This window comes from Buteo buteo, chromosome 9 (assembly GCF_964188355.1).
Source record: "Buteo buteo chromosome 9, bButBut1.hap1.1, whole genome shotgun sequence".
Taxonomy (NCBI): domain Eukaryota; kingdom Metazoa; phylum Chordata; class Aves; order Accipitriformes; family Accipitridae; genus Buteo; species Buteo buteo.
In genome coordinates this window covers 26017767-26037733 of record NC_134179.1, presented here as the reverse complement: position 1 = coordinate 26037733, position 19967 = coordinate 26017767, and positions in this window count along the sequence as shown.

Sequence of the window (19967 nt, the reverse complement as noted above, 5' to 3'; positions counted from 1 at the left end):
ACCCCACTCTAAATCACAGAGGTAGGCAGGGGGGAGTTAGGAGGGGGTCCCAGCCCTGGCTGGGGAAAGCCACCTTGTAGGAGAATTGTTAGCGAGTTGAGTGGAAACAGATTGCATTTGCCATGTTCTGGGATATAGTTTCCACACACAGTCTGGTGGGGGTTTTTAGCGTTGCTCCACAATGTAATTTGTGGTTTTATTCAGAGTACCGCAGAGTGGCAGGGATGAAGTCAGGTTACGCCTGCTTCTTGTTGCAAAATTTAAAGGTGGTTTTTGCAGTCAGAAGGGTGTACTTATTAACAGCTTACACAGTTCTTATCAGGACTAGTCAGGAAGGCTGTGAGGCTTTGCTTGAGCTTTTTCTTATAATAGTCCCTCGTTGCAGATCCTTTGAAATCAGCAATGAGAGATATCCCCATGCAGAAAGGGTGAGGATTTTCTTAAAGTTTTATCATGTTGTTACTCTGACAAACCCTGCTAGATGATGGTAATAACAAACGTTTCGTATACACTAATTGTCCCAGGGTACAGCTGGCACCATGAGTGTGAGATGGCAAGGGCTTTGGCAATGAATTCACTGCAGTTCATTGCAGATTAGAGCAACGGGAAAATTAGTGAAGTTACAGCACAAAAGACAGATAAATAAAGCTGAACTCAAAGGCAGGGATTTTAGTTACAATATTTAAGAACATGTTAGAACACGTTACAAGGAAAACCAAAAGGTGGTAATGCTGTGTGGTTGGAGTCCTCCTGAAGTCAGCAGTACTGAGCAGGATGAGAACTGTTACACCACGGTCTTCCTTGCAACTTGGGCCCCAGTGCTGCTGCCGCTGGTGTGCAGAGTTAGCTGGCAGGAGAAAAGGATGTCTGTATAAAATACTCAACTCTCTTCCTTCCTTTAACCTTGGAGACAGCTCACGGTGTAGGCAAACCCAAGACATCACAAACAAAACAAGGAAAAACAGCATTTTCTCTTCCTTATACTTAAAAACAAAAGGCAAGAAAACCACCTTAACCCCAAAATATGTAACTGTCCTCAAGCTGTCTTACATATTTGAACCCAGTAGGAGCTATGCGATGAAGCAGTAGTATGCAGTTCCTTGCTCCTAGATGAATGCTGGCATAACACATTTGACGTTAGGTTCGTGTATGATGATTTGTATGTTATCAGTGTGTAGCATGAAGCCAGAAGGAGTATATATGGCTATGCTCAGTATAGCAGGTGAAACGATGTCAGGTATAATCCAATGCTGGTGCAAACTGACTGAGTTCTCCTGAAGCTGCTGGAGCTCCAGCAGTTCATACCACAGGAAAGTCTGACCCAAAGCTGCTATGTATCTGCGTAGCAGTTGCTCTGGATAGAGCATGCCTCTCTTCGTGTCACTGTGTACCTAGATACTTATTTAATTGCCAGCGTATGAAGTAGTACAAAATGCTGACTGAACTCACTCACCCACCCATTCCAGTCACCCCACTTCAGCTTAGTAGGCAAAAGTTCACAAGTGCAGGAATTTTCAATTTGACTTCAAATAATATATGTGGACCTTAGTTGTGTAGTATTTCCAGGAGATGGCAAAGTCAGAGTGCATGCATTGAGCAAAAACCTAAACTTGCCCAGAGTGGTGAAAGTCCAGGGGAACTCAGCTAAGGAATTACTTGGGTGCAGACAAGATAATCTACTACAGGTACCTAAAAGAATAGTGAAACATTTCAATGAGAAATAAGTTAAATTAGAGACTGTTGCGTATATTTTAGATTTCCACAATCTGCTGGATCTTTAACTTAAAAGTTTACATCTTTTAGCGGAAAAAATTAATTTCTCTTTCACAAGTTCCACTTAGATTTTGTTGCTAATAAACCCAAGGATGTAAATACTATTAAGTACAAAACAGCCTGCTGCATAATTGTTTCAAAGCAATTACAGATTATATCGAGCCATTCGTTGAGCAGAAACAGTTTTTTCCAAGACACCAGCTCCCTGTACCTTGAAATTTTATTAGTCTAAGAATTTCATGCACCATATGTTGTAATACGAGACTAGCTGCAATTGAACAAACAACTTTCTGATATATAAGTGAATGATAACCTGATTTTAAATGTGTTTATCTAATGAGATAGTAACTGTAATTTACAGCACATATAAAAACTCCCACTGTTACTCCTGGTGCACCTTTTGGCTAAAAAGGGTGATGCGCTGAGATATGCTAATGAATATCGTCTTGGATTTTACCAAGTCAGTAATAAAATTTGCATTTGATATTGTGCACAGTAAACTGGGTTATTAGCCTTGAAAATGAGTCTCATAAAATTTAAATATAGGCTTAAATCATATTAACTGTCCTGTAGATTTTCTGAGAGGCTTTAAAGCATTGTGCTCTCGTTCTATAGCATTGAGCATGCAGATGTCATTTTGCCTTCAGGGGTGCCCCAAAATACGCACGTATTGGAGCCTGCAGGATGAACAGCAGATCAATCCCTTCAACTTTCACGCTTGGGGAACTGGATGTAGTTCCAGGGCTGGGCAAACTGCTGTGAGAAGGGGGAAAGGAAAAGGGGAGGAGGTAGTGTTGCGAAGGTGTTGCCCCTGGGCTCGGGCAAGACAAAGCAGCGGGTTCAGCCCCGCACGTCCCATCTCGCCAGTCTGATCAGTGGGGACCACTCGTGGGAGGAAAGGTCTGTGTGCTGGAGTCATGTCTGGTGGCAAGGTGGTTCTGTTGGTTCAGAGCAACACTGTTTCAGCTGCATGGTCATGGAGGAGATGAGAATTTGGCCTCTGGTGTTTTGAGTGAGCAGAAAGTATTTGAAAGACAGATGAATCTCCGCTGTGGACAGATAAATCTGAACCGCAGTCCCTTCAGAGGACAACTGTTGGAGGGGAAGATGGACAAAGCTGAAGCACGGTGGCCTGTCTCCAGTTGGAGGAAAGCCCTACTCCCAGCAGCGTGCAGGGACGAGCATCGTGTTGAGCTTGGCTCTGCTCAGCACTAGGTGCTCCTGTGCACATCAAGGTTAGGGGCTAAATGCTTTAAAACATGCTTTTTAAAACTTCTATCTGTTTTGAGAGGCAGGCCTCACGCATACAGATTGCTTCCATGGTATGTCAGACCCTTCAATTCCTTTTATGAGCCCAAATCAACTTTTAGTAAAGGCTGATGTTTTCAGGGAAAGGAGAACATTGCTTGCAACTGTTGTCCATCACCAGTGCAATGCTGTCTCATCTCACATAAGGGGTTATCTAACCGTTGTGCTATACAAGAAAGGAAAGTTGGTTTGCCTCTTATTTTACTCCTGTAATGTTGTAGTGTTTGCTAGGAATCAGGCTCTTATTCCTAGCTGGTTTCTATGATGGTCAGAAAAGCTTTGTCTCAGAAAGAAGTCTGTCTCAGTCAGTCATGTAAGGATAGCACTGCATATCATTCTGGCTGTAGCATTGGCTGCATATCCATCAGGAAGAAATTACCCCTCTGAAATGGGACACAGTCAACATGTATTCTGTGCCAAAAAATGTAATGAACCCTGTTTGCTTATGTGTGCGAGATCTTCTGTGATTTCAACATAAGTGTAACAGGGATAAATTAAGGTCTTGTGAAGAATAGTATATATTTTAAAATCCCAACTCTTCTTAGCAATTAAAATGTGTGAGCGTGATACGAAGTATTATGCAAACTGTGCCAAAGCATGGTACACAGATAGGGCACTAGGTTGTAGTGTGGAAGTCTCTAAACGTCTCCAGCAATGAAGACCAAAGGCTGATTTTTGTAATTATGCTTTAGTAAGGTGTAATACAATATTTTTCTAGGATATTGTCTTAGACTATATGAATACCTGAAAAGTGGATGTGAACACCAAACAACAACAGTAGCACTGTGGACATTAGTGCACCTGTGTCAGGACACAGTGATTACCTACTCCAGCAGACTCGAGGTCTGTCTCGTCTCCTTTCCTTTCTGTGGCAGTGACTGGTCCTGGCTGCTTCAGGAAAGAAACCCTGTGGTTGCAGGAGTAAGCAGCAGAGGATGTGCTGCCTTCAGAGTAGGGCTCACCCTGACACTGAGAAATCAGAGGTTGCCTTAAGGTCTAAAGTATGAGGTTGAATATCCAAACCATGCTGATGTTACAATTGATTATTAATAACTGAAGAAATTCTTCATAGTATTATTATCGCCAACCCTTTTTTTATTTTAACACAAGCAGTATTATACTTAGGTAAACAGGAACACACTTATTTTCCTTCTGCTACTTACTGAACAAAAACAGTACTGTAACATCAGGACCCTGTGATGCTTCATCGGGCTAGGCTGACTGCCAAGAGCCAAGGGCTTGAAAAGTGGAGGGAAAAAAAAAAACCAACAAAAACCAGAAAACCAGAAAACATGAACAAAACATTTTCCTAGCAATGGAAAAGGAAGGATTTCCTGACAGTGCAGGAAAGTTCCTCATCTAGGTGCTGTACCCTTAGGCAGTTTGCACTGCACTTCCCGCAGTACTCCATCTCCGTCTGTTCCAGTGTATTACGATTTGGCAGGCACCCGAGCTGCATTATGTAGTGTTAAAAGAGGCTGACGCTTCCTTTGGCTGAGACATTTTTCCCAACTGAGCCTTCCCAGCACAGCTTAAAGAAAAGGAAGTACCAGGCTGGTTCCTCTTGTTTGACTGCTAATGACACAGCTCCATGGACCACCTAGCAGGTCCTTCCTGGTATGGCTGGCTGAGCAATTAGATGATTGCTTTATTACTAGGTTTATTTAAAGCGACCATAACATTTCTAGAAAAGGATTCCCCAGGAGAAAAACGAACCACCTCAGATGTTAATCACAGACTTTGGTTTTGCTTGACTTGTGTGCCACTAGGAAATTTTTCTTCGGGAAAAGGTGATGAGAGAAAGGACATAACTAAGGCCTCCAACACTGGCTGAATAGTTTGGACTTCCTTTCATCATTAAAAGCAGGTGAAAGGAGCCCTTCATCTTCATTAAGGACCCCATGGTATCATGACTATGAGCCCAGGTTGAGAGAGCGTGCCTGACTGGGATGTCCCACGAGCACGACAGTGTCAGGATAAGGAGAAAATCCTAATTGCATCCCTGATCCTCCTGAAGACCTGGCCTCCTCCTCACTTTTTCCTGGCAGAGATGGCTTCTCTTTCTATTCAAATGTCACCCACAGGAGGGTGGATGGGAAAGAAGTTTGGTGGCAGGGGGCAGGTTTGAGGCTGCTCTCACTTGCTGCCATGGTACAGAGGGCAAATTGCAACATTATTAGACCACCTTCAATCTAATCTCTGTTGCAGATATTTCGTGCAAGAAAATAAAGGTTTTTTTTTTACCTGAGCCAAGGTGGTGCCTTCAAGTGACTTCTGACTCACTGACTTCTGGAAATAGTGATGTAAAGAGTGAACACACAGAGAAAGGAAGACAGTTTAAAGGAAGATATTAAGTGGAGGTAGAGTGCCCATATTACAAGCAAGTTATTTCCTTTAGCTTGCCTGGTTGGTCACGAGTAGCAGGCATTAAAATGAAGCAGCAGTGGAAATCATGCGTGTAGAAGTTAGCATGTAGGGTTTTTTCTTCTTTAGGCTATCCCCACGTGTCCTCAAAATATGGAGGGTCCTGCTCATTTTAATCCTCAATGCTGGAATGCCTCTGTCTGCACCAGCATATTCTGTCCTCATTGTCACCATGAAGTGTAACAACACCGGTGCTGACAATGGTTTATTAGCTGATTTATAGGGGTAAATCAGGGGTAAATTGAGCCCTTCTTTAGAAAGCCTTGAGTTCACAATGCCAAGATATGCTGAGCATAAAAACTCATGTGGGGAAAAAAAAGGGCCAGAACAATACTGACACTGTGTGGAGCCAGGTTATATATGCAATCATGCAATCTCAGGAGGTCTGTGAAGAAAACACAGTGTGCTGTGTGGTGGATGGGTATGTAAGCACAGTATCACCTATTGTGTTGGCTCAGAAATATGTAAATATTTCTGTGGAAAAAATAATACCAAAAGTAAAATGTTATTATTTGGTGGGAGAGGGGAGAATTTAGGGAGAATTTTTGTGAAGCACAAACTCAAGTTTTCAACTTTGGCTTTACTTTCAAGAAAACAAAAGAGCATAAAAAGAGAAGAGTTGAAAGAGAGAAAAAAATGTGCGTTGGTTTTGTTTAGACCACTACTTTTTGTAAAAATAACTCTTTCACCATTTCTAGAAATCATATTTGGTTTCAGTTTTTATAAATATACTGTATATTTATTAACTGTTTATAAAGACATGTATAAACTACTTTTTTATTTATATGCTTATGTATATACACATGTGTATAAAATAAAGCTATTTCTCAGGTCTATGCATACATCTAGAAAGAGCCAGACTTCATCCCGGAAAGCTTTTGTTGCAAAAAGCAGAAGAACGTGAGTGGGAAACTGTATCCCATAATTTGGTCAAAGTGCTATCACTGTGATATCAACAGCCGCAATGTTTAAAGTGAGGAATCAAAGCACCAGTCTCACAGAAAGGCTGGCAGTACTGCCGGCCTGGTTTTTAACCTGTAGTTTCATGTCAGGAGCTGAGGATGTCCGTATCTACAATTGTACTATGCTGGAAAAAATTTCTCAGAAAATTTAACCTGCTAGAGGTAGTGGAAAACCGAAGCTGTATTCATATTAAAGGATTCTTGTGTCTCCAGCTTTGGAGCTCTGATAGATAACCTTTGTGGCTATGTCCAGGTTGTAGAGCAGATAGGGTCTGAGGCCGGGGACCTGTTGGATATTACTGTGTCGCTCTTGCCTTGTGCTACCCAGCTTTCTTTCCTTGGAAACTGGAGCACAGAAGGCAGCATTATAGCGTGCATCAGTTTTTCACCTTCCTGCGTAGCTGGAAGGTGGTAGATGCGTGTACCCAGATACAGGAGTTGAGAAACTCCCAAATAGCTTGTGCTGCCTTTTTGCAGATAATTTTACACTCTTTCCTTGGGGAAGAGAATAACAGCCACATGAGGAGAAGTTAGAAGACTTAGGAGATAAATTCCTCAGACCTGCTCAGGAGGTAGAGCAGTTTTGCTCTTCTGGAGCAGGGGAATGGGAAGCTCATGTCCTCAGCAGCATGACTCCAAGTGTCCATGTACACATCAAAGCAAGCTGGGCAGACACACATTTCTCACAATAGCAGTCTGTGTGACACCGGCAGTATATTTTTTTGTAGAACAAACCTCTTGCTTCAGCCAAATACAAACTAGTAGTCTGTACACAGTCTGAAGAGGCAGCCTTTGTCCCATAGATGAGCATGTTATAAAGCTCTAGCATTGTAGATGTTTGGTTGAAGTTTTAATTCCACCAATCCACATAAAACAAATAAACAAACCTCAACACCAAAGTACTTGGAAGTACTGTTCTTCATGAAACCTGCCGTAGCAAGAATGGGACACATCAGCCTGAAAGACTGCCCATTTTATGGCCCGGTGCATCCTCTCTCAAACTAACCAGCACATCTTCTCTCATAGGATGCAGAATTTTTTAGCAAGCAGGGTGATCTGACTATGTAGAGTGTAAGAGAAACCAGCAAGAAAAATGTGCAGACATATATATTCATGGTTTATATATATATTATTTTTTTTTGTACAACAGTTTGGTTCTCCAGAATTTCTAAAAGTCACATTTTTTTATTTCACAAAGGAGGTCCTTTTTTTGTGAATAAGGTAGTGTAGTCAGCTTTCCTCCTAGCTGCTGTTTTGCTTAGGCTCCATCTGAAAACTTTGGTGCTTGTGAAACTCCCCGCTTCCAGTAGGAGAAGGCTTCTGGCCTGCATGGTCACTGTGGGAAATCAGAAGACATGAACAACTGGGCTCAAAACCCAAAAGAAAATGAAAAGAATAACCCATGATTTAAACAAATAGTATGTTTGCATGGATTTAGCTCACAGTGTGTCAACACCTGGTGTGATGTGCAATGGACCATCTTTCATCTCCTCATTATTTAGACAACATTGATGATACAGGTCTGGCCTGAGATCTGCAGTGAGCTCCTTGATACCCCTCCAGTCCCAATGCCAAGCGTCCTTCCATGTTGGCTGAGTGCTTGCCCAAGTCTTCCTGCAGAGCCCTCTGTGTGGAAGTTGGCTAGAGATGCCCACACCCCCCTCAGACCCAACAGTGAGCTGGACACCCACAGCAGCTGCCAAACAGATGTTTGCAGGCACCTCTGGAGAGGGTCAGTACAGGAATGGAAAATCCCTACAACCATGTAGTTTTGCAGACAAAACCCAGTTGCTTTCAGCCCAGTGAGAGCCTGATGGCTGGTGCTGCTGAACCTCTTCTCCTTCCCTGGGCTGTTATTCATCTTTGCATCTAAGATGGACTAAACAGCGGATATTCTGGCTAGTTCCTTCATGCATAATAGATACAGATGTTTCCTTTCCTGACCATGATTTCCTCTACTCAGCACTGGTGAGGCTGCACCTTGAATGCTGTGTTCAGTTTTGGGCCCTTCACTACAAGAAAGACATTGAGTTGCTGTAGCGTGTCCAGAGAAAGGCAACCAAGCTGGTGAGGAGCCTGGAGCACAAGTCTTATGGGGAGCGGCTGAGGGAACTGGGGCTGTTTATTCTGGAGAAAAGGAGGCTGAGGGGAGAACTTATCGCTCTCTACAACTACCTGAAAGGGGGTTGTAGTGAGGTGGGGGTCAGTCTCTTCTATCAAGTAACAAGTGATAGGACAAGAAGAAATGGCCTCAAGCGGTGCATGCACAGTATTCTCTGTGCCACTGGCTTATACGATTAGGCAATACTTTATATCTGGAGTATTTTCTTTATCTAATATGTTTGCAGATAGAGGGTGCAAAGGAGTAGCAGCCTACTCATGGTTCATCTTTCAGCCTATGGGACATTCCTCTGCAAGCCTGATAGTTGCATATGGCATTTCTAATTTCAGCTACAGTGATCTAAAAAGCATGAAGACTAGTTTCCCCTTAAGCCACCAAGTTGCCAGGTATTACTTCAGGAGGCATGCCTTTAGTGTAAACTCGGTCAGAGGTTTATGAGGGAATTTTGCAGACTGGGGTAAGACATGAACAACAGTCATGGACTCTGAACAAGAGCAGGCTTGGTAGTTCAAAAGAAATCCCTTTACTCACATAATCTTGTATATGAAAAAAGGTAGGAAAAGCAAGAAGAAAGGAAAAGGAAGAAAGAACGAAAACCCCTGACCATTTTGGCTGAGCAGAATAATTTCCCATATGTTAAAATAAAATATTCATTAATTATAGCTTTTCTGGCATTGGCTCTATCACCTAAGTGAATTTTTTTTTAAGTCTCTCTGAGACCACTGCAGCCCAGCACAGTTGTGCCTGCCTCAGCTGCAGGCGTGTTTCTTCTCCCCGGCTCTGATCCGCATCGCCTCCCTTGTTCAAAATGTTAACAGAAGGCACAAAAGAGATGGACTTTCAATCGGCCCTTGCCACGGATGTGAACAGCGCTACGGACAGCGCTCGCCAGGTTTTGCTGGCGATGGGTGCCCAATCCAACAATGCAAAAGGAGCAAAATATTTGGCTGGTCAGGGAGCGTGCGAGGCACCCAACCTGCCAAGGAAGCAGAGCTGCGCCTGCTACCCTCCCATGCTAAAGCGTGACACCCAGCGTGTCTGCGAGGGTTCAAAAAACCCCCTCCGGGCTGGGGAGGTCCGCGGGGGGTTAATGCAGGACTGGGTTGCCACAACACTGGAGGCATTCAGAGAAGAGGGCTGCAGTTGCTGCATAGGCACATTTGGCCCAGGTTGCCAAAGAGGCTGTGTGTGTTACTGCAGAGGAGTACACTGCCTGCCACTGTTGGGCTATTAGTATGGAAATGAGGCATGTGTGTGACAGGTGGCCTTACAACCAACACAATTAACTTTCTCCATTAGCTGACGCACTGACAAAACAGATGCAGCATCAATAAGCACCAAAAAACCCACAAACACTGAATAGGAATGACACGTTGCACACCCCTATTATTTATAAGGAGGAACAGCATAATTTCTTTGGGATGCAGTGGCGGGTAGGAGGCGGCTGGGTTTTTTTCTCGCCCGATTATGATTTTTTTTGCTTTCTTATAATTATTATTTTAATCTTGAACTTTATAGAGACATTGCTGTGGACCTTAAGAGCTCTTGGTGATGCACAGCAGACTCGGGAAGGTTTGTCACAGCTGTGGCATAGGAAGCACACAGATCCTTTTGATAGGAAATAATTCAAGTTGCAGAAGTCATCTGATGAGATGCAGGAACGTCAGGCTCTGAACTAGAGAGAATTGCTTCCCAGCCCTCCAGTACAGCACATTTTAGTTGCCTCGGACAGCACTGGTAAGGACAGTTAAGGTGGAGCAGCTGGTCATATCCCTAACGTGAGTTAAAGGGCTCCTGACTCAGCTGAAAACATGGGGTTGGGGAGGAATGCTTGGCATATTAGATTGCAGCAGAGGAGCACATCATGTTGGCTTCAAAGAAAATAATTTTAAGTATTAGTTGTTCATAAGAAGTAAATGGAAAGAGGGAGTAGTCAGGTTTGGTTTTAAATTTCCTGGTTTTTTTTCAGTCAGACGGCTACTTCTGACAACGTGTGCAAACCATACTGGGGATTTAAATAGCAGCAACAACTTGAATTGTCTGAAATGCAGAACTGTAATGTAATAATGAAAATTTACATAACGGCCTCCTTATGTCAGCTGGTACCTCGTGAAATATTTAGAGATGCACTGAGTAGCATCCTTGGCACATCTGAACTCTCATCGGCCTTTGGCTCCGCTGGTCTATACCAGAGTTTTCCCAGGTTAAAGCCACTAAAGATCCCATCCCGTGCAATCCCAGCATGAAAATGTCCTGGAACAGAGTGTCAGCTGCCGGATCGCCCTGGCAGCGTACTAATTCATGGCATATAGCTCCAATTAGGAGAATGTTTGAGGAGATAAAGCACCCAGTCTGTAACCCAGCCCAGTGCTGCCATGATTAAAATCGACTGGCCGTCTTTCAGTGGCCTGTGAAGTGATGGGTGGGAGTCAGCACCACATCCCTGCAGGCTGCTGCGGCAGATGTGGTGATGGTGGTACGGGCACAGGAACGTGGCATGTTCCACACACCTTCTTTAACAGTCCCTTCAGGTCACAAACTGGGAAGCAACGTGCTGAAATCTTCATGGCTATGTCTGCTTTGTGTTTCAAATCTGAGTTTCCAGGTGTCAGCACAGTCAGGAATTAAATTAAAACTAAATTCAGTTCTGGGGAAAAACAAAACCAAAATAGCACAACATCCATATTTACCATGGTATTCACTGCTGTCTTCTTTAATTTAACAGAAATTTAACGTTGTGTCCTCTGTCTAGTTTCCTATACCACACCTGTGTGCAGAGACATTTTTTTATTGCAGTTAGGTTCCCTAGAGCCCATGGATATGACTTTCAGGACCCTTTATGCTCAGATGCCAAAAATGGAAGAATATTTGTCAAGTGCCTCATTTTATTAAAAGGATGTAATATTGATATTGGTATTGGTATTAATGTAATATTAATAATACCACATGGGATGCAAGTCCAGTACAATTTCCTTGAAGGCTCTGTGCTGCGTGTGCCGCTTTTAGGATGAAACAAGAAACTGCCATCCTGACTGTGGAGATCAATGCTGTGCTGTCTGCAAGTGGTGAGATGAGCTGCATCAAGCTGGCCAGCTTCTGCAGTGATGAACTGCTTTCTGACTGTCCATGTGCCTTGCAGTATTTTCAAGTGCGTGGAGAATTCTTCCCCAAGAACCTGTACAATGTTTTTACAGTTTCTGAATTCTGCAATTAAAAAATGCTGTACTTCAGGCAAAATTAAAGCGAATAGGGGTGTGTATTCACCATTATGGACAGAGCTTATTATTTTAAAAAAAAAATCTTACTGGTGGTGTGATCGGTGGTAGCTTGCCTGGTCCTGAGCCAGAGGTTTTCAATGAAAACAACTGGAATTTTCAGGGAGGTCGTTTGGAGACATCTGAAATCTAGGTTATAAAGCTGTGTTCTGGCTACATTTTACAGATGCAGATCTGAAGACAGGAGAATTTCTTGTGACAGGACTGGGGACAGCAAGGCCAGCACCAGGCTCATGGTGGAAAGCATGAAATCTTACCTAGTAAGTAGTAACTCTCTCTCCATAATAATTACATGAGCTGTTAATTTTATTATTTTGTGTGGCGCCTTGGGATATATGCCATGAAAGACCCCGCTATTAAAGCATAGTTTAATTGATTGAATTATGGGACATCCAAAGCACAAAAACCTACTAATCTAATTAGATGCCCTTAGTTATGCATTTTCTTATGCCTTAGCTGTAAAGCCCATTTCCAGCTCTGGTGTACAGGTGCCTGCACTGTGGAGCTTCACTCTAAGGACCTTGCCCTGTAACCCCAGCCACTTATCTACCTGAGTCCCACACCCACTCATCTACCTGACCACCTAATTGCTCTCAACAAGTAGGTGTTAATGAGTTGGCTTGAATGGAGGTGTCTCCAGGGAGAAAGATGTGGAATGGTGTGAAGGTGGATTGTTCTTAATGGGAAATTCCCATTTTACTGCCTCTCTGTGACTAAGGAGTTGCAGCGGGGTGATTGACAGGCAGACAGACAGACAGACAACCTGTTGGCTCAGGTCGGGGGCCTCTTCCACTTCAGCTGTGCCATGTGTGAGTGGCTAAGATCTGGATGCAGTCACAGCTGAAATTTCCTGGGTCTTCCTGTTCTCACTTGCTGGTGAGCACTGTATGAAAGGCTCGTGGGGAATAGTTTCTTCTGATGGGGTTTGCCAGTTTTATAGGTATGATTTATTTGTGCACAGGCTACAGGCAAGCCTTTTAGAAGGAAAGGAGGTTTGTTAGAAAGTACCCCAAAATAAAGAAAGGGTTTATGGGGGGCCTTAATTGTGATCATTTGCCCATGTAAGCAAATAGCCATTTGTTCACATGCACGTGTGGAAACATCCATTTCAGTAAATGTTCTTAGGAAAGCAAAGAACAGAAGTGACCAGGGCAAAATCAAAGAGCTATTCAGCATGCACTCAGATAGAATTAATTGTTCCCGTATTTGTCCAGCTGGAATCATAACTTTTCCTAAAAATCTTTTTGCTTGCCTTGCTTCGTCCTAAAGGTGCCCTTTTGTTTGATTTTGAAAAAGTCAGAAAAAATTATTCAACAGTTATCAAGCCAAGTCAGCAGGAATTTTGTGAACATGTGTGGGTTTGTATGTGTACATACCTGTCTTCTTCCATACTTGTTTATGTATTTAAAACTGTTATTTTCCCATTTAAAAATATTAAGTCAGATTTTTTGGGCATCAAAACTAGAAATCACCAATGTGTTCTGGCTGTTCACACAATTACATAAGAAGCGACAGGAGTTCTTAGTTTTTAGCATGAACTTAAGCACTATTATTAAACTTATCTCTGTTTTTGACTAGGAAATCAGCTGGTTATCCAAAAGAAGACTATTTTCTCACAGGTAGTTTAAAATGTCACAAATTTTATTAAAACCTTCTCTGTTTCTTAGAGCTCTTATTTAACCTCTTGAACTGCCTGCCTGGATCCTGCTGAGTTTTTACTGGGTTAGTGTCTAAACTACAATAAAAAACACATTTTCAGGACATCTCTTCAGATGTGGCTTGCTAGCGTGACAGGATGAGGCACGGGAACCTTGATAAACTCTCTACATCTAGTTCTGTTTGTGTTTGCCACAAATTGTCTCTGAGGAGACAGTTACTAGGAGCTGGTTGGCAGATTTCTGCCAGTCCCATCCTTCTCCTCCTCTAACATTTGCTTAGTGTTGTGTGTGTGGTTTTTCCCCTTCAATAGTAAGAGGTAGAAGAGGGAGCAGAATCCTAGACTGCAACAGGCAAAGGCTTTTCAGATGCCAGTGAGAAATTTCATATCTTGGTAAATTCTTAAAAACATCAGCAGACGGGTGCCGCCCTGAAGGTGCACTTCAGTGGACTGACAAGGGGGTGGCAGATTGACAAAGGGAGACAGTGGCCCTTCTGCAGAAGCAGTTGGCTACCAGACAGGATGCCCTAAAGCCTCTTAAGTGGATTAGATGCTTGTGCGTAGGCAACTGCATTGTATCCTTTAGTCACAGCAAGAGTCATGAGATTGTGAGAACTAGGGCTACAAATCCTGATATTAACCTATTAATATTAAATACAGACCCAATCTTTGACAAAAGACAGTAAAACAAGGGGGCTGAATCACAGTCATAGTGAAGAATATCTTTAAGATAAAAGCTCGAGGCATTTTTTCCAATGTAAGGAGAAATGGATTGGAATAAATACCAGGTAAATATCATCTCTTAATACTTGCCATAGGAAAACATCTTCAAAGGAGACTTCTTCAATATGTATTTAGGCTGTGGAACTCCTTGCTGCAGGATGGTATAGGTGCCAGGACTTTACTTGAGTTCGGAAAGCAGCTGGGCAAACTCATGGAAGAAGAAACCATCAAAAACTGTTATACTATTACACCAGGAAATGCAAGAAAATCACTTTTATTAAGAATCCCCTACAGCAGCACAGAACTGCACACTGAATGAATATTGCATTTCTGCTCTATGACTCTTCTTTATGCATCAGCTCTTGGTGACTCTTGGAGCTGTATACTGACCTAGATGGATTTGGGGTTTCACCCAGGATGCCCATAATTATGGTTTTGGGCTGCCTTTCACAATGCTTGGATGATAATGTGCATGCAAAGTTTGAGGTTTGTTTCTAAATACAGGATTCCTTTGAAGAAAGAAGAAAAAAAATGGGGTCTGTGATTCATGTACACGAGTGCAGAACCCTTATGTCTCTCAAACACCTCCTATGTTACAGACAGCATTATGCATGGAGGTGCTCTTGAAGTGCCATTTATTTCAATCTCAATTAATTAAAGTTATATTAAGTTACAATAATGGATTATTTGCAACTCCAGAATTGAAAGGTATTGGTTGATGCAGTCGTTCCTCTTCAGTTATGATGTCTTCTTTGGAAATAATTGCAAGGGGGAAGAAACCAGAATACCTGTTCCTCTTTCATTATAAGCTTATATAATCTTTTCTATATGTATGTATGTATGTGTATATATATGTGTGTGTGTATATGTAGATATACACATATGACTAGGTTATACATGTGATGTTTTAAGCATAATATATATAATATTAGATTGTAAGATTATAAATTACAAGGTTATAAAATGAACCCTACTGAAGTCCTGTGAGGTACAGCAGTATAAAGTTGGACAGGAGGGGATGGGCAAGATCCATGTGATGGTAGAAAGGGGTGGTGTTGGCTGTGCTTCTTTCTTGACAGATGATTTGTAGAAAAGTGCAATAGCTGAAAAATTTCTGAGCCTGAGCTGGCAAACTGACTGCAAGCCTGATGCAAAGCCTGTTGGAGTCAGCTGAAGCTTGAGGTAGCACAGCTGCGTGAGGGGCACTTGCTGGTTTGGGACAAAAACTGTTCCAACCCATTTTCTGGCATGAACGTGAAGGAGGGCTTTTGTTCAGTTTGCTGCCTCCACTTCCTCCTCTCTCAGTATTTATATCTTCTCTGAGACTGTGGGACAGTATCTTGGATTTACAGTACCTATGGCTGAGCTATAAAACACATGTCTGTGCACTTGGAGTATCCGAGGCTTTCTTTCCTGCCATGCGAAATAAAAGGCCTGCTTAAACACAGAAAGCCGGGGGCAGCAAATGGAACTAATGGGAAAGGTGCATCAGTGTGACCTAACTCCACTGGTTTAACAAGGCTAAAAATGCATGACTCAATTACACAAGAGTTAGCTAATGAGGAATGGGGAAGATGTTACAGTTTAAAACAAATGGCTACTAAATGAATTGGGTGCTGCCTTTCAAATCTATGCCATTCAACAAAAACCTGGCAAGACATTTTCTTCACAGGATATGAATCATCCGAAATAAAAAAAGCAAGACTAGGGCCACCTACATTCAGAGTTTGTACAGTATGACCTTAAGGCCCAACATCTACCAGAAGTTGAGTAGCAAAAGGCCAAGCTCCAAAGAATAAAAGGGCTTACATCAGTATTAAATAATTCTCTCTTAGAGATGCAAATTTCTAATTAGTTACTGTGGAAACTGTAGAGGCCTGGAAGTAAGCCCTGCACAATGAGAATGAGAGTTTACTTTTTTGATTTACTGCAGGGCTGCAGTAGTTGAGGGAGGGCTGAGAGGGGGAAATAAATTCATTGCTTTTAACATGACAACAGAATAAAGTGCAGCAGAAGAAGTGACTTTGTTTTGTGCGCTGCTGCTGCTGCTGTGACAGATCCCTGAGGAGCTTTATGCAACATAGGCTCACTTAAAATGTCTTGCAAGGCATTGTAAAATGCTTTGTTTACAAACAAGTGACTTTCTCAACACCCTTGCTTGTGGCATCTCTGACAAAGCCTTGGGAGGGTGTTTTTCAAAGCCAGCAGGAGCTGGGGGTACCTTCTGTTGGTTAGGTGACCAAACTGAGATACCCTAATTTCAAAGCATAACATTTCTGAAAATCAAGGTGCCCTAACCCAACCTATGCTGAGCACCAAAAATGTCTTGTTGGAAATGCTTTTAGGATTCTGAATGCAGAATAGAAATCATTTGTTATGTAGTTCTTTGCCTTGTTTTCTTCTGTTTTACTTCACTTGTTATCGTTCAGTTTAAAACTGTAGTATAATTTCACTTTTATGGGCATGCTAGAACGTGTGGTCTCATCCTGTATGGTCTAGAGTCAAAAGAGAGCAAGTAGCCCCAGTTTTTGTAAAAAACAGAGGAATTTGGGATGCTTCATTCCTCACAAATTCAGGCAGCATGCACATCTTCAGTAATTTTCAGGGTAGTACATTTTAATAGAGAGCAATCGCAAACCCAAAAAAGAAAATTTAAAAAAAAAAAAAAAAAAGACAAGAACCAATGCAAACTGTATGAAAAGATTTAGATGTATTCCTTGTCAGAAATTAGTAACATTGCTGGATATTCAGTCGTTAAATTCAGGGCTACCTTGAACAGGGAACTGAGAATACAGCTGAATATAAATTTAGGGAAGGAATGAAAGAAGTATTATGTTGTAATTTCTATGTAATCTGTTTTACTATTTTTGTGAACCCTTATCTCCTCTCCTCTGAGTTAAAAGAAATTGTATTTGCAGAGCTTGGGCTGGATGAGGACACAGAGCATCGCTGCAGAGTCTGGCCCAGCTCCTCAGACTCCTGCTCGCCGTCTGGGACATCCTGGCTCTGTGGGGGCTGAGCTCAGGCCGAATTCAGAGCAGCAGGAAGGTCTGAGGGGTGCAACCAAGTCAGATGCTCACAGACTATAACTGACATGTCAACACTGTTAACAGTTTTGTTTGTAGCAGAAAGGAGCGGGAGGATCTCAGACTGACATGACTTGCTGTAAGCAGCCTCTTATTTTGGTGCCAGTAGCAGTTTTAGAGAGACACATTATTTCTTTTCAGCTCCAGCCAAGGAAATCCACCTGTCTGAGCCAACCACCAGCACTGTGTGTTTTGCCATCTGACCAGGGAGATGTCAGGATGATGTCAAGGAGACTGAAAGCACTAGTCTGCTTGGTAGATGGACCACAGCCAAAACAAAGGATTGGTGCATTGCTGCTTGTTAGTAGCTGCAGAAGGCTAGTTTGGTGTGATTCAGCAAAGGTAGGAATATTAGCTCAGCCAGGATAGGGAAAGCATCCTTCCTCCTTGCAAGTCACAGAATAATGGCTCTGAATTCATTTAATTTGGACCATGCTTGTGTTACGTCTATTTCCATCTTGATAAGTCCCAGAAATTTCTAAAGCAAGGAACTACTAATGCTAAAATAACAGGATGCTGTCATTTTAGTTTTGAAAATTTTTCTGAAAATGCAGCTAAAAGCTTACAGATAGCACAGAGAAGGCAAAACAGAAAGCTAACAATTGCAACACTGATTTTACCATGGGAAACCAAGAAAACTAGAAATACTTTAAATTGATATAACTTTTATAAGCATGATTCTAGGTCAGCATCACTAGAGCATCCCTACCTTTGTAGGTAGTGCAAGAGTGGAAGTTGCCCAGATGGCCCTTCAGTATTTTCAATAGGAACTGGGCTGGGCATTATCATCTCACAGCCATGTTTGATCCTGAATCAATTTTTATCAGTGACCTTAGCTGTCCAAGCCCTTCCCTGAACTGTATAATTAGCCAAACTACTACCAGGGCACAGAGAGCACTCTTCTGCACTTTTGAGTTACCTGTAATCTATAGAAAGTCTCTGAATAGCTCTTTTTAATGCTTCCTGCAGGTCACTCCTCCCAGCAGTTCAGTTATCACCCTGCCATCCCGGCCAGCCTGCTGTAATGGCCTGTTTTCAACTAGATTCTCACTGCCCCTCAGAGCTGCACCCAGAATTGTCTGTCAACCCCTTTGGATTGCTGCTGGGGAAGAAGCATTTTTATAGCACTTGTTTTCTTTGCTACTTCTGTATGAAGTGGTTTCTTTACTACTTTGCTACTTCCTTATGCAGGGGTTTGCATTTTCTCTCCAGCAAAGCAGTGAGCCAGTCACACAGCCTCTTCCAGACTTAGCTAAACAATTAAGGACCACCATTTGAGTCCCTTCAAAAATGAAAATGTGGCTTTGACAATTTTTTAGTTGATAGAAAGGATGAGACAAATCTGCAAAGAGGCACTTTTCTGTACGCTTTAGACCCCTCCAGAGCTTTGAAGAGCTGTCTCCAGCTGAAGTGTGCTGACAATTCCTGCAGCAATATTCCCAGGGAAGGATCCCATCAAACCTCCTCACAGAGGTTGAGCCATAAAGCTCTTACCTTCATACGGACATTCCTGATTACTTTCTCTAGGCTTCTGCCCTTTACATAAGAAGTACATGGCTCAGATTGTATTACTCATAGTAATTGAGCATCATAAGCATAGTGCTTTTTCCTTCATTCCTTAACTAAAAATAAAATAGCATTCATAGCTAAACAGTACAGTTAGTACACCAACAGCCTCCAGGGCTCCTGAGAAATCTTGTTATTCACTTATTTTTATATTTGATATAAGGATTAATATATACAGTGTTTGAAATACATTTGCATTCCAAATGCCACAGAAACGATAAAACTCTCAACATCAGTTCTATCCCAGAAATTATTTATAAAGAATTGGTCTAAAATAATCCATCAAAATATTTTTCATCCCATTCTGCTGATTCAGCTACATTGACATTTTTTCAGAGTTTGTTCAGAGTTCAGTATTCAAATTCAGAAAATTGCTGATGATATGAAAGTCTCTGACTAGTTGATCTCCCGCTTCCTCCAAAGCTGGAGCTCCCAAAGTACTCAGATCCTCAGCAGCTCATTTGGATGACTGGCTGGGAGCCAGAAAGCCTTGCTATCTTTAGCTTTCATCTTGTTCTGGCCTCTTTCACAGTCCAGAATGTCAAGATTCATGGTACCAGAGTGTCCGTCAGATGGATTACCTAGGAGATGGGATTTGATTCCCTTTTGTTTCCTATTGGAATAAAACCTAGATATGAAACTCCCCATGAAATGAGGTTACTTTTCTGTGACAAGTTCTGCTCCAAAAAACCTGACAATATGGTTTTCCAAGGCTTATATGAACTTTGGGAAATAAGTCTTTCAACTCTTCCCAGGTTGATGTGAGAAATAGTTTATTGAATCATTTCTACTGAGAAATTAAGGGGAAGGAGAAGAAAGAAGCAAGGAAGGGATATAACTAAAACTCCAGGGTCATGGCCTGACAAATTAAAATTAAGTCTGCTTTCTAAAAATAGTTTGGAGACCTTTCATTTGAAAAACAGTCTTAAAGCATTGCTGTCCCTACATACTTGGGAAGGTGGGGGTGGTGTGGATACAAGGAGAGGATCATTCCTCTCACAATGCTAATGGCTTTACTACAACTGTAGAGAGTGATTAAGAATAAAACAACATTTCAATCCATTTTCCTAA